The sequence below is a fragment of the Pimephales promelas genome, chromosome 15, assembly GCF_988280905.1.
Source record: "Pimephales promelas chromosome 15, fPimPro1.hap1.1, whole genome shotgun sequence".
Lineage (NCBI taxonomy): Eukaryota > Metazoa > Chordata > Actinopteri > Cypriniformes > Leuciscidae > Pimephales > Pimephales promelas.
In genome coordinates, this window is record NC_142783.1 from 3998985 (window position 1) to 4015374 (window position 16390).

At 39.5% G+C, this 16390-nt stretch overlaps 1 protein-coding gene across 4 annotated transcripts in view; it reads left to right on the plus strand.

The window, feature by feature from the left end:
- myt1lb (myelin transcription factor 1-like, b) overlaps window positions 1-16390 on the plus strand; it is a 185001-nt gene that overhangs the window by 57088 nt on the left and 111523 nt on the right. For all 4 annotated transcript variants that reach the window (XM_039650967.2, XM_039650968.2, XM_039650969.2 and 1 more), the window contains one exon: window positions 15345-15458. The gene's annotated coding sequence lies outside the window, so the exon portion shown is untranslated. The remainder of the gene's footprint in view (window positions 1-15344; window positions 15459-16390) is intronic.

The window sequence follows — 16390 nt, forward strand, 5'->3', positions numbered from 1 at the left end:
GTCTTTTGATACTTGAACCATCCGGTTCCCATTGAAGTCCATTATATGGAGAAAAATCTTGGAATGTTTTCATCAAAAACCTAAATTTCTTTTCGACTGAGGAAAGAAAGACATGGACATCTTGGATGACATGGGGGTGAGTAAATTATCAGCAAAAGTTTTTTTTTAAAGTGAACTAATCCTTTAAGTTACTATAACTTAATGTAGAAATGCCTTACACAGAATTTGAATGTAATGATCAGCATTATGTCAATGTAATTCATCAAACAAGTCTTAATGCCACTTAAAAAGGCTTAATTAAATCAATAAATTAGAACTTTTAACTTGTAGCCACGCATTTATTCAAGTTGTGATAATAGATCCCATGAAATTATTGTCAGAGTGATATTAAAAATGGCAGAGTATTATGTTTTTTGATGGATGACAGCCGTCTGAAGTTGGTTACCGTGATAGTTGAGGGAGCGCAGTTAAATCACACACACACGGCCTCTGCATCTCTAAACCTGTTCAGTGTTGGTTTCCCTGTTGGAGTTTGAGCTGATTTCAGGTGAATGTGGCGAATCCACAGTGTGCTTCCACAAGCATAAATCACCCTCACCACAGTCAAGTCTCTCTCTCTCTCTGTTATGACTCTCTCTTTGTGATGGTTCAAGCCTCCGTTTGCTCTATTCTCTGAGGATTATCTGAACGAAACCGAATTGAACGCAGCTCGGCGGAATAATAAGGCATTCAGCTGGCCGGTCTGACACTTGGCGTGTAATTAAGGGCCTGGTGCTTCCGTTTGATGCCAAATGAAAGAAAATGGCTTTGCTCTCTCCTGCTGATTGCTGCCTGGCATCTTTCACCTGAATTTCCCGGTCATCCCGGCATTGTGCAGCCGATTGCGGGTGCGTGGGTAATTGCACAGCGAGTGAATGACGGCTCCCGTAGACTGTGTGGCACCGCATCAGTGCTCAGGAAAAGTAGCGCGCTACACACAGGCTTCACGGTGTGCAAAATAAGGTGGGTCAGATGACTTAGAGATTAAAGTGGCTGATTATAAATGCCATAGGAACAATTGCAAGAACAGAATGTGATCCCGTGGATAGTGAGCAGCACACATTCGCTGTTCTTTATGCTAACTTCATTGGGCTAAAGTGAGGAAGTGTTACACTGAAGTGGGATATGGTTTTCACTGAGAATTTCAGTAATAAATGAATGCAGTTCAGCCAAGGGATTCCCAAAATATTATCCGGACACACCTTCTAATTAAGACTCTGTAGATTGTCTACACTCTCTTTACGCAGACGTGATTTAGACAGATGATGCTTCATCACATAAGAGAACCTCAGATGCCTTCACAAATAAGACCCCTCACATGCGCTTTTAATCAAACACTTTTCTAAAATGAAAATGTGTATTTTTGTGTGCTTTATCTGTGCTTGTTATTTTGCGTGTGTGTGTGTACCTGGAAAACCCTACATTTGTACAGTTTAAAAATCAGTATGTCTATGGAAAGTCTCTATAAACCATTAAAACCCAATGTGTGTGTTTGAGACCGTTGAGAGAATGTTGAGAGAGTTTTCATTGGGTTGTGATCAACACCTACAGTTATATACACTCACCGGCCACTTTATTAGGTACACCTGTCCAACTGCTCGTTAACACTTAATTTCTAAGCAGCCAATCACATGGCGGCAAGTCAGTGCATTTAGGCATGTAGACATGGTCAAGACAATCTCCTGCAGTTCAAACCGAGCATCAGTATGGGGAAGAAAGGTGATTTGAGTGACTTTGAACGTGGCATGATTGTTGGTGCCAGAAGGGCTGGTCTGAGTATTTCAGAAACTGCTAATCTACTGGGATTTTCACGCACAACCATCTCTAGGGTTTACAGAGAATGGTCCGAAAAAGAAAAAACATCCAGTGAGCGGCAGTTCTGTGGGCGGAAATGCCTTGTTGATGCCAGAGGTCAGAGGAGAATGGCCAGACTGGTTCGAGCTGATAGAAGGGCAACAGTGACTCAAATAACCACCCGTTACAACCAAGGTGGGCAGAAGAGCATCTCTGAACGCACAGTACGTCGAACTTTGAGGCAGATGGGCTACAGCAGCAGAAGACCACACCGGGTGCCACTCCTTTCAGCTAAGAACAGGAAACTGAGGCTACAATTTGCACAAGCTCATCGAAATTGGACAATAGAAGATTGGAAAAACGTTGCCTGGTCTGATGAGTCTCGATTTCTGCTGCGACGTTCGGATGGTAGGGTCAGAATTTGGCGTCTACAACATGAAAGCATGGATCCATCCTGCCTTGTATAAAAGGTTCAGGCTGGTGGTGGTGGTGTCATGGTGTGGGGAATATTTTCTTGGCACTCTTTGGGCCCCTTGGTACCAATTGAGCATCGTTGCAACGCCACAGCCTACCTGAGTATTGTTGCTGACCATGTCCATCCCTTTATGACCACAATGTACCCAACTTCTGATGGCTACTTTCAGCAGGATAATGCGCCATGTCATAAAGCTGGAATCATCTCAGACTGGTTTCTTGAACATGACAATGAGTTCGCTGTACTCAAATGGCCCCCACAGTCACCAGATCTCAATCCAATAGAGCATCTTTGGGATGTGGTGGAACGGGAGATTCGCATCATGGATGTGCAGCCGACAAATCTGCGGCAACTGTGTGATGCCATCATGTCAATATGGACCAAACTCCCTGAGGAATGCTTCCAGCACCTTGTTGAATCTATGCCACGAAGAATTGAGGCAGTTCTGAAGGCAAAAGGGGGTCCAACCCGTTACTAGCATGGGGTACCTAATAAAGTGGCCGGTGAGTATAGACACTAAATAAAACATAAAAATAAACGACAAACTGCTGACATTTCCTGCAAAACTTTTTGCACACAATGTACTTTGTGCCTTTTGTTGTCTTTTGTTGGGACTTTCTTTTAGCCACTGAATGTATTTTAGTATAATTGTGCAAACATCCTAGCCTGACTTCGTCATACTCGTATTCTGGTCAGAATATGAGTCTGACATCGCTCCGTTGGGCTTTGATTATGAGGCGTGTCTTAACCGAACCAGGAAAAAAAAACAACCTCTGCACTCAATTGGATAGTCGGACAGACCTACAACCAATCAGAGCAACGCAGTAAGTCAAATACTTTGCATAGCGCAGTTTTCAACTACAGAACGTACTTATTTTAGAAGTAAAATAACGAGTGTTGCTTCTTTCACTTGGTCCTTCATGAGTGCGACCAATGGTGAAACCACAACGACCACATGCTTTTCATTACATCCCATCTTCTTAAATTACCGACCATCAGAGCCAGCTGATAAGTTACACTTTTGCCGAATATCTTTCTGATCAAGGAATGCCTTGATTTCTGTTTGTCTATGAAAATGAATGCGCTGTCGATTAATTTTAAAAACAGACGCGACAGCGGAATCTATACATCTCAATTCTCCAGCTGCAGTCATTTCTGAGGGAAACCAGTTAGCGCTCTTTGATAACGTGATGATTACGTCCCTGCGGATCATCTGTCCATCATCGTATAAAGCCTGCCCTGGCAATCTGATTGGCCCGATCATTTTTTGCCTGATCATAATTACTCCTCAATGGATCGAGTCCAGACCGAACTTCCCGACCAAAAAAATGTTGTGGGCGGAGTTCGGGCTGGCATCCAGGCTACAAACATCCACCTTCAGCTCGTGCTCCACATGTCTTTTTGCTGTGAAATCTTTGCCGATTTTTAAATAACTGTAAGAATTTTTATGTTAGTAATACTTCAAGATGAACGCTTAGTGGATTGAAACAATGTAGATTTACTTGATTATCAATACATATATATTTTTTTTAAATCATCAATGTGAGTGTTAAATAAGGTACACAACAAAAACATGAAAATTTGAAGATGTTGTCTAAAAAGGTTCAATTTTACTTTTCATATGTCATATGTATACATGTATACATATATGACATACATTAATTCATTTGTCAGGCTTTACTGGGTTAATAATCATTTGACACTTAGCTAACTGGCAAGCTTCATTAATAATAAAATGATTTATCTTGAAAAATCTGTCATGGAAACTTCATATTATGTTAGGTCATGTTAGTTAGGGCGGCAGTGGCTCAGTGGTTCATGTGGGTTGTCTACAGTCCGAAAGGTTGGTGGTTCAATCCTCGCTTCCAGACACCTAACCCTAGCTGCTCCCGACGAGCAGGCTGGCACCTTGCATGGCTGACACCGCCGTTGGTGTATGAATGAATGTATAAATGGGTGAATTCGCTTTGGTGGCCATTAGATCTATGAAAGCACTATATAATTTTATTTTTATTTAAATTTTTATTTTCCAAAATCGTCGAACTGCACCGGCTTGTATTTGAGACAGGCGTCTACGTGAGACAGGCCTTTATAATTTAGTATTGAGATGTTGTTCATTGAGTCAAATCCCCAAATGTCTTCCAACCTTTTACTATTGTGTGTATTGATTTAATTATGCGCGAGGGAGAGAGAGCAAGACTTGTCTGAAGACGTGAGAGAGTGCGTGCGCGCAGCCGGGGCTCTCTCGCTCTCTCTCTCTCTCTCTCTCTCTCTCTCTCTCTCTCTCTCTCTCTCTCTCTCTCTCTCTCTCTCTCTCTCTCTCTCTCTCTCTCTCTCTCTCTCTCTCTCTCTCTCTCTCTCTCTCTCTCTCTCTCTCTCTCTCATTTCCGGTGCACGCTGGGAGTGTTTGGGTGTGTGTGAGGGTGTCGGGGAGTGCGGGAGTTCTTTTTTTCGTATTCTATTTTTTCTACTGCACTTAAATTAAAATGTATTAGACGAGGAATACGTTTTGACTAAGAAAAACAAAGTTTTTGTTTCTTTGGAAACTTTTGTGTCGGCACCGAGATGGCATCTCGCCCCGCGGCCGCGGAGGTGGTGGTGTCACCTGTGTCGCTCCGTCACGGCGTCAGGTGTGTGCCTGCTCAAGGCGTGACGGTGGAGGATGTGTTGCTGGTGGTTGGAGAACTAATCGGATACGAAAACATTTCTTCGGCGTCGAGGATGAATAAGGCGGTAGTGGTGTTTGTAAAGGAGGAAGAACTGGCAAATCGGCTGATAAGTGAAGGAATAGTGGTAAGTGGAGATTTTCTTACCGTTTCACCGCTGGTAACGCCAACGACTCGTATCACCGTGTCTAACGTTCCTCCTTTCATTCAGAATGATGAAATTGAAAGAGCGTTAGCAAGATATGGGAAGTTGGCAAGTGGGATTAGAACTATTCCACTGAGATGCAGAAACGAAGCTTTGAAGCACGTAATGTCTTTTAGGAGGCAAGTATTTATGTTTTTGAATCAGCCGGAGCTGGATGTATCGTTTAGAGTTGCCCACGAGGGAAAAACGTATGTAGTTTATGCCAATACTGGTAGCATGAAATGCTTTGAGTGTGGGGATATCATATTGGCCATAAGCGGATGGCGTGCCCTCATAAGGCCCAGGATAGGCAGGAGGAGGTAGCTGAAGCTGTTGTTGGTGAGGATGTTCAGGGAGACAAGGAAGATGTCCATGTTAATACTGATGAGACAAATGATGAGAGAGTGCCAACTCCGATTACAGTGGAAAGGAACGTTGTTAATGCTGTTTTGATTGAAAGTAATTTTCAGAAAAATGGTGTTGATGAAAACGAGATTTCTATTGGACAAGAAGAGGTGTCTAAAATAGGAGAAAGTAGTGTGTAATGATGACTGAGGATGTTAACAAAGGAAAAATGAATGTTGAAAGGGTTCAAACTGATGATTCTGAAGTATCTAGAAGTGTTGACATGTGCAATGATTCTGAAATGGGAGATGATGATAATTTCTCTGAAATGTCAGATATTGGTTCACAAATCATGGAGGATACATATACACTTGAATAAATTAATAACTTTTTAGATGCAACTTTTGGAAAGACTGTGGAAGTCAAAGATTTCTTCCCAGACATAGGGAAGTTTATAGCGTCAGTGACTGACTTTGTTGCAAAGAAACGTTAGTCTTGATGATCTTAGTAAGCAGAAAAGATTTCGGTTAAGAAAGATCCTAACGAAGTTAAGAAAGAGCAAAGCAAACGCTTCACAAAATGATTAAAACACACAGGGTGTTGGCTATCTATTTTCTCACTATAGTCCTGTCCCTTTTACATCTTTCCCTTTTTATGGAGTTTTTGAGAGCAGGCTCCTTAAATATAAATGGGGGGAGGCAAGGAAATAAGATGGCAATGGTGTCAGAATTATGTAGAATTAAGTAAATTGAATTGTAAATTTTTTTTACAAGAGACACATTCCAATACAGATAATGAGTCAGAATGGGATAGATGGTGGGAAGGGAAATGTGTGCGAATTTGAGTTCTGGTGTAGCCATTTTGTTCTCAAAAAATATAAATGTGAATGTTTTAGACGTGGATGAAGTTGTAAAGGGAAGAGTTTTATTAATTCATATAGAATTTAAGGGAACTGTGTTTGTGCTTATAAATGTTTATGCACCAAATATTGGGCCTGAGCGGGTGGAGGTTTTTATGAAACTAAAAAATGCTGTTCAAAAAATTGGAGATCAAGTGTGTGTTATCATTGGAGGGGACTGGAATTGTACGGTCGATTTTACAATTGATAGGAATGGGGAGGAACCTCATTATGAGTCTAGTGTGGTATTATTAAAAATTATAAAAGAGCTTAATTTAATTGATATTTGGAGGAAAAGAAATATAGGAATCAGACAATATACATGGGTCAAAACATCGGAGAATAGGATAAGTGGGGCAAGACTTGACAGATTTTATATTGATAGAGGATGGAATAATAAGGTGATGAATACTGCTATTTTACCTGTTGGGTTTTCAGATCACCACTTGGTTTTATTTGATTTAAACATGAAGGCAACTACAAAGCCAAATTATTTTTGGCACTTTAATGTTAAATTATTAGAAGATGCTTTATTTTGTGATAGTTTTAAATTATTCTGGAATAAATGGAAAATGCAGAAAGATTCTTTTGAAAACATGTGTCAGTGGTGGGATGTTGGCAAAGTACAAGTAAGAATATTTTGTCAAAGTTATAGTTCACATAATACAGCAAGAGTGAAGTTTGCAGTAAAAAGCTTGGAGAAAGACATTCAAAAAATGGAAAGTACTATTTTTAATAACAATGAACCTGAGCAGACTGAGCTGTTAAATAAGAAAAAGAAAGAACTTGGCTCGTTATTACAGCAACAAGTGAAAGGAGCAATCGTAAGGGCGAGAATCTGTTCTATTAAAGACATGGACGCTCCTACTTCATTCTTTTTCAACCTTGAAAAAAAAAAGCTCCCAACAAAAACAATTATATCATCTTCAACAGCCTGATGGGACTATAACGTCAGATCCGGTGGAAATGAAGAAGCTGGCTGTTGACTTTTACAAAAAACTGTATGATGCTGAGAGCTGTGATGTTGAGAGTGCTTCTGATTTGCTGAGTGATTTACCTCAGATGGAAGATGAGGGGAGAAGATCACTGGACAGTCAAATAACTTTTCAGGAGATTACAGAAGCAATGAAACAGTTATCAAGAGGACGTTCTCCGGGAATTGATGGACTGCCAGTTGAGTTTTACCAAGCTTTTTGGAATATTTTAGGACAAGATCTCTATGAAGTACTAATTCAAAGCATCAGAAGTGGAACTCTTCCTGTAAGCTGCCGGAGAGCTGTACTGTCTTTGCTTCCCAAAAAAGGAAATCTAGGTCTTTTAAAGAATTGGAGACCAGTTTCTCTATTGTGTTTGGACTACAAAATACTGTCAAAGTGTCTAGCAAATAGGTTAAAATGTTATTTGGAGTTACTGATTCGAAATGATCAGACATATTGTATTCCCAAAAGGTCAATTATGGATAATCTATTTTTATTAAGGGATGTTATTGATTTTAACCAATTTAACAATTTGTTTGGACCAAGAGAAAGCATTCGATCGGGTTGACCATGTGTATCTTCTTAAAGTTTTAAAACAATTTGGATTTGGAGATAATTTTATATCTTATATTAAGTTGTTATATTCATATGTTTTTGTGATGGTTAAAGCTGGTGAAGGACTAAGTGCACCAATACCGGTATCAAGGGGTATTAGGCAGGGTTGCCCTCTTTCTGGACAATTGTACAGTCTCACTATTGAGCCATTGTTGTGTAGGATAAGGAGAGAACTGAATGGAGTTTTACTTCCTGGTATTAATGGTAGTAGGGTGTCATTGTCTGCTTATGCGGACGATATCACAGTCTTTATCACAAATCAAAATGATGTTGATATTTTAACAGAAATTTTTCAAAAATATGAGAGGGCATCTTCAGCAAAAATGAACTGGGGGAAAAGTGATGGGCTTATTATTGGCCAGTGGGGAGTGTTGGGACCTCCAAAATTACCGGGTGGATTGCTGTGGGTAAGGGAAGGGTTGAAAATTTTAGGTGTTTTTTTAGGAAATGCAACATTTAAAGGGAAGAATTGGGAGGGAATGCTGGAAAAAGTGAATGCTAGGTTGTCTAAATGGAAATGTCTATTACCACAATTGTCGTACAGAGGAAGAGTTCTGGTGGTAAACAACCTGGCTGCATCTATCTTGTGGCATAGACTCATGGTACTGGAGCCACCTGATGAGTTGATCTGCAGGATACAAAGGACCTTTGTGAATTTCTTCTGGAGTGGAGAACACTGGATTCGTGCAGCAGCACTTTATCTTCCAGTTCAAGAAGGAGGCCAAGCTCTGGTGGATGTGAGGAGCAGAATCTGTGCCTTCAGAATCCAAGCAGCACAGAGATTTCTCTACCATAAGGACTTGGTTTGGTCTCAGACTGCGAAGGCATTTCTTCAAAAAGCTGGGGGTCTTGGGTTAGACAAGCATTTATTTTTAATGAACCTGGAGAGGATAAACATGTCTGAGCTTTCGCATTTTTACCGGACACTTTTGCATTCATGGAGAACTGTTTTTAAATTTGAAAGAGAGGTTGATGAACCTGGGAACTGGGTCCTAGAGGAACCTTTATTTTTTAATCCAATGACTCAAACAAGACTTTTGTCTTCTGTAAGTGTAAGTTCATGCTTGCAGAGAAATGGAATTGTCAAGCTGGGACACCTCTTGAATAGAGATGGATGGAAGTCGTTGGAGGAACTTAAAAGATTGACTGGCTTGAGATCCTCACGTTTGACACAAAAGTCGATGGAGGAGATTGTCAATACCTTACCAAGTAGTTACAGAAAGTACATTGGGAGAGGAACTTTGATGGACATGACGAATGAACAGGAACTCCCAGGAATTAAAATCTCTCATCTTGTAAAGACAGAAAATGAAGATGAAGATGTGGGGTCAATTCTATCTTTTAAAACCCCGCAGCTGCATTATTTTGTGTCTGCATCGAAAAAAGCAATATATATCTCCACAGTTAAAGTTTTATACCAGGACTCTCTTAAAGGACAAAAAATCTCCAAGTGGCCAGGTTTGTTGAAGCCGGACTTCCTCGTGAGGGACAGGTGGAGAGCCCTGTATAAGCCTCCCATAGAGAAGCGTACCGCTGATCTGCAGTGGAGGCTTATCCACGGGGCGATAGCTACGGACAGACACGTGGCGCACTTGAATCCAGCAGTGGGGGGACAGTGTAGGTTTTGTGGGATGGTAGAAAATTTGGAACATTTGTTTTTAAGATGTAATAGGCTGAAAGGTCTTTTTAATCTCCTTGATAGATGGTTTCAAGCATTTGATTAAAAATTCTTAAAAGAAGTATTTATTGGGGGTGTGATGTACAGATTCTTAATCAGAAGGAAAGCATGTTTGTTAAATTACTTGATCGGAACGGCAAAATTAGCAATTTGGAAGACGAGAAAGAACGAAGGGCTGAATCTTCTTAGTACTGATGCTGAATTAATGTTCAAGAACCTTGTAGCTGGAAGGTTAAATATTGAGTTTGTATATTATAATCTCATAAAAAATGAGGGGCGTTTTGATGATATTTGGTGTTTTAATAATGTCTTGTGTGAAATTAATGAGGGACGGTTGGTTCTGAACTTTTAATTTGTTTTATTTTTTGATTGAATATTTGATGATGGTGTGAACGTTTTTATGTTAATAATAAAGTATTGTTAAATCTCTCTCTCTCTCTCTCTCTCTCTTTCTCATTATGTGATTTGTCAAGCGCAGGAGTTTCTATTCTACTTCACTCACTGATCAAAATAGGATTTGGCAGGACAAAATTAGCTTTGACGGCCGCCAAAAAGCGGACAATCTGACGGTTTTAGAAGATTAACAACCTGAAACTAAAAAACAGACGCGGCCTCTATTTGAGACCGGCTTTTATTTACCCAAACCTGCAGCCACACCAGGCGTGTAAACGAGACAGGTGTCTATTTGGGACTCGGCTATGGGCTCTATGCACAGCGGTATTTACGGTGAAGCATTAAGGATGCTCGATAACTTCCGCCGATCGTAGAATCCAATGCAATACCGAGAATTTATATTGAATTTTATACTCCATGGTTATACTAAAGAAACGGTATTCACAAAAACAGATAAAACACACCCCTCGTTGTGTTTATGCTTCTTTTTAAAATTATATTAAAGAAACATAACTATATATAAAATTACATCTAAACGTATGTACGTTTCGTTTCAAAGACGGGAGGACAGTAAATTTTAAAGACTCTGCCATAATCCCGTTTTCCTTGGTTTCCCTCCGCTTTAATCTCCCCAACTGGAAACTGTTGAGCATCCTTGCGTCAAATGCGGAACTTATGCATGCATATAGCCCATTATTTGAAGTTTTACGGTAGGTTACGACATTGTGAGAGCAGTTGTCAGATTTCTGCCAGTATCTTCATCTCCAACACTCGTAACACAGTTCAGTGGCTGTGCCGCTTTCCACAGGGTCCCCAATATGTCAGTCCGACGCAACGTTGAACATGACTGACTGAATGGGAATGTCTAGGTTACTAATGTAACCCCCGTTCCTTTAAGGAGGGAACGGAGACATCATGTCTCCCTAACACATCCCTTGAATGGCTGGGATCCCTGTCTCAGCTTCTCAGCAAAACTTGACTGAAGTGAGTAATACCAGTTCTATTTATATTTATGTATTTCTGGGTAGGTGTGACTCGGCATGCAAATCTCACAATGTTCATTGGCTCGTTTTGTTACCACTCGGAGGTTATTGGTCTCCCAGGCCAGACCCCAAGACGTCAGTGCGACATAACATCCACATTCGCTTCTCCAGGAAACAAGGTTTACATTAGTAACCTAAGCCCATTTCCAACAGCATGTCGATCCCGGAAAATTGGCATGAAATTGGCAGAAATTTTCTGTGTGAAAGCAAACACATCCCGGGATTGATTCCGGGATTATTACCAGAACTGTGTAAAAATAGGCTGTAATTAATGGCGTAAGGTTGTGTCGTAAATGAGCTGAGTTTAGTGCAATGGTACGTGATGTAATAGTTTATGATCGAATCAGAAAAAAGAGAAATCACAAATCATAAGCAAACTGAAGACGCTGTGGAGAAATTACGTCACATCGATGCCACATGTCTTTACAGGATCTTTATGGGATGTGTGTGAACTTGCGCACAGATTCCAGAAAATCACCGGCAATGTTAATGAACCAAAATCAAACGATCTCAGTGTATTTCCTGGAATCTTCTCGGATATTTTTACAGCCTGTTTCAAGTTTTCATTAAGTTTTGTTCACAGATGATGTGTTGTTTCCTGGTTTATTCTTACTGAATTCTGCATTTCATGGTCTCGATTAGATGTTTTCCCATTTGCCATGTTCCTGATTAGTTAGTGGACCACAACACCTCACTGGAATAAATGACATTTGGCTCATTAACTCATTCTAATATGTTCAGTCAAATTCTAATTGGAATCCCTAAAGGCGTTTGTTGTTCTGTAGCATGGAAACTGTGCTCTCAGCTCCATCAGAAAGTTGAGGTTGTCTGTGGATTGATTATAAGGGCAAAATCAGGATGAAGAAGTAGTATGACTACTTGTTAATATTAATATATTTTTTATTGACTGCATGTGTTTTGATTTGATGTGAGAGCATTTGTTCATTATTGAAACCCTTTGATGTTCCTCGTGTGATGGTCAAAAATACATTTTTTTTTTATTTGAATAAAAATGTATTTCATTTTTGAAAAAATTAGGGGATTCTCTGGCACTAAAGTATATGCAGTAGTTATAATCCATTTATTGCATATTAACCACTTTTGAGCATTCATCTGCAAATTAAATACCAGAATAAAACTACCATATACTGTATCTGAAATGCTTTGGCGCACAGACTTAAGTTTGATCTCTTTTTAAAAGGTATTTTAAATTTAGAAATGTATATAAATGTAAGAAAAGAAAGAAAGAAAGAAAGAAAGAAAGAAAGAAAGAGAAAATAAAGAAAGATAGTTATAAATATATTGTTTATTGCTATGAAAAATGTACAATAAACTATTTTCAAATTTTATATGAAATTATTTTTTTTTCCAAAAATCAAAGCAATACATCTAACTTTACAAACAAATTTTCAAGATTAGTAATATATATATATATATATATATATATTTTTTTTTTTATTATTTAAAACATTTAATGTATACATTGTAATTTAGCAGGGACACAATGCATTGATCAAAAGTGACAGTAAATTATTTTTTCCATAGTTTGTTACAAAAAAAGTTATTTTGAACTTTCTATTCATCAAATAATCCTGAAAAAAGTATCACAGTTTCCACTAAAAATATGAAGCTTAAATATGAAACATTGATAATAATCAGAAATGTATCTTGAGCAGCAAATCAGTATCTTAGAACGATTTCTGAAAATTCAACTTTGATCACAGGAATAAATTACAATATATTCACATCAAACACAGTTCTTTTAAATTACAATAATATTTCACAATATTACAGTTTTTGTTGTTTACTTTTGATCAAATAAATGCAGTCTCGAAGATACTTCTTTCAAAACATTCAAAAATCTCATTGACCCTAAACTCGGCCCTAAACTTTTGACTAGTAGTGTTTATCGATATGTAAACTGATATACACTCATTCACTCAAAAGGATTATTAGGAACACCATACTAATACGTGTGACGTATGTTTGACCCCCTTTCGCCTTCAGATCCGCCTTAATTCTACGTGGCATTGACTCAACAAGGTGCTGAAAGCATTCTTTAGAAATGTTGGCCCATATTGATAGGATAGCATCTTGCAGTTGATGGAGATTTGTGAGATGCACATCCAGGGCACGAAGCTCCCGTTCCACCACATCCCAAAGATGCTCTATTGGGTTGATCTGGTGACTCTGGGGCCATTTTAGTACAGTCAACTCATTGTCATGTTCAAGAAACCAATTTGAAGGGATGGACATGGTCAGAAACAATGCTCAGGTAGGCCGTGGCATTTAAACGATGCCCATTTGGCACTAAGGGGCCTAAAGTGTGCCAAGAAAACATCCCCCACACCATTACACCACCACCACCAGCCTGCACAGTGGTAACAAGGCATGATGGATCCATGTTCTCATTCTGTTTCTGACTCTACCATCTGAATAACTCAACAGAAATCCAGACTCATCAGACCAGGCAACATTTTTCCAGTCTTCAACGGTCCAATTTTGGTGAGCTCTTGCAAATTGTCGCCTCTTTTTCCTATTTGCAGTGGAGATGAGTGGTACCCGGTGGGGTCTTCTGCTGTTGTAGCCCATCCGCCTCAAGGTTGTGCGTGTTGTGGCTTCACAAATGCTTTGCTGCATACCTCGGTTGTAACGAGTGGTTATTTCAGTCAAAGTTGCTCTTCTATCAGCTTGAATCAGTCGGCCCATTCTCCTCTGACCTCTAGCATCAACAAGGCATTTTCTCCCATAGGACTGCCATCGCATACTGGATGTTTTTCCCTTTTCACACCATTCTTTGTAAACCCTAGAAATGGTTGTGCGTGAAAATCCCAGTAACTGAGCAGATCGTGAAATACGTCAGGCACCAACAATCATGCCACGCTCAAAATTGCTTAAATCACCTTTCTTTCCCATTCTGACATTCAGTTTGGAGTTCAGGAGATTGTCTTGACCAGGACCACACCCCTAAATGCATTGAAGCAACTGCCATGTGATTGGTTGATTAGATAATTGCATTAATGAGAAATTGAACAGGTGTTACTAATAATCCTTTGGGTGAGTGTAGTTCTTGTTAGACTCTTAGAACCGAGTCTAAAACTTGAGTCTGCAAACCAAACATTGTGTGACATTGAGCACTCTCATAAAATCGTGATCACCCCAAAATATAAAGGAAAAACAAGATTTTTCTTTTTATGAATTATTTTATTTCAGATTACGAACATGTTTTTAAACAAATACAATGTGTTTAATAGTTTCATTTTGCAAATAATCCTTCTTCTGTATGTTATTAAAGTGTTTTCGCCGAGGAACACTGGCAGGGAGCCTTCCTCTGATATTAAGCGTGCTATCAGGCTCCCGGAGGGGCCCTTCATTGTCCCACCACACTCCACTGCAGCACCACTAACACATCATTTGTTCCCACCCGCTTCACTGGTTTTAATTAGTGTCTCTGAATGCTGCCGCACAACAGAGGCTCGAAAAAATCAAACGCCACTGCTCCAAGTGTGTTTGTATCTGCTCCAGTTTCACCACACAAGATCCTCCCTTCATACAGCCAAATACACAAGAGCAGTTTGAGTTTCTCATCTTTCTTCAAAATATTTTCTCTGTCAATATCATACTGTAACTGAGCTCTACTTCACAACCTCGCAAACGACATGAGGAAGTTATGTTTCATGTGCCTAGTCCTGCTGGTGTGGAAGTGTTAACGTACGATAGCAATCGTGTGATTTGTGAAGTAATGGGATCTCATGACCTCATGGGGTCTGTAATCATGTCTATTATGTTTTGAACAAAAGAAGAATCATTTGGAATATCTTTTTTTTCTGTATTTTATATAAATCCTTTTAAAAACTAAGCTATCCTCACAGTCATCACTGGCAAAGCAGCATGAATAGTCGTGGGTTTTTTTTTTGAGCTTGAATGTGAAATAAAAGCAGTTCCTCTGTGCAGTTTATTTCTCTCTAATATAGACAGAATTAAAAGGCAGAATTGGAAAAGACAGAATTAGTTGAATGATTTGTCATATTCTATAGGAAGTGGAGTGATATAGCTATAGGGGATATAGCTATATAGAAATATCCAAATTTAACATTGATTTCTCACTTATTACCAGTAACATGGTGTATGTGGGGAAGATAGTAAAGCTGCTGCATCGCTTCATTCTTCTATGTGATTTGCATGTTTATTTATGTCTAGAACTACAAGTTTAAATCTTTTTTTTTTCATGTTTCAGAAAATGAAATTGGAGGAGGTGTAGTGTAGACCTCTTATCAGTCGTCTAACATAGAGGGCCGTGGGGCAAACCGAGGTCTGAACCAAAGAACAATTCAAACGGCAATTACATCAGGTACTACTGCAAGCTGTCTGTCTGTCTGTCTGTCTGTCTGTCTATCTGTCTGTCTGTCTGTCTGACTATCTATCTATCTATCTATCTATCTATCTATCTATCTATCTATCTATCTATCTATCTATCTATCTATCTATCTATCTATCTATCTATCTATCCATCCGTCCGTCCGTCCGTCCGTCCGTCTGTCGGCCTGTCTATCTATCTGTCTATCTGTCTGTCTATCTATCTGTCTGTCTGTCTGTCTGTCTATCTTTCTGTCTGTGTTTCTGTCTGTCTGTCTGTCTGTCTATCTGTCTGTCTGTCTGTCTGTCTGTCTGTCTATCTGTCTATCTATCTATCTTTCTGTCTGTCTATCTATCTATCTATCTATCTGTCTGTCTGTCTGTCTATCTATCTGTCTGTCTGTCTGTCTGTCTATCTATCTGTCTGTCTGTCTGTCTGTCTATCTATCTATCTGTCTGTCTGTCGGCCTGTCTATCTATCTGTCTATCTGTCTGTCTATCTGTCTTTCTATCTGTCTGTCTATCTTTCTGTCTGTGTTTCTGTCTGTCTATCGGTCTGTCTATCTATCTATCTGTCTGTCTGTCTGTCTGTCTGTCTGTCTTTTGGTCTGTCTATCTGTCTGTCTATCGGTCTGTCTATCGGTATGTCTATCTTTCTGCCTGTCTATCTGTCTGTCTTTCAGTCTGTCTATCTGTCTGCCTGTCTGTCTGTCTGTCTGTCTTTCTTTCTGTCTGTCTGTCTATCTGTGTTTCTGTCTGTCTTTCTGTCTGTCTGTCTATCGGTCTGTCTCTCTGTCTGTCTATCGGTCTGTATTTCTGTCTGTCTGTCTTTCTGTCTGTCTTTCATTCTGTCTGTCTGTCTTTCTGTCTGTCTATCTGTATTTCTATCTGTCTGCCTGTCTATCTGTCTGTCTCTCTGCCTGTCTG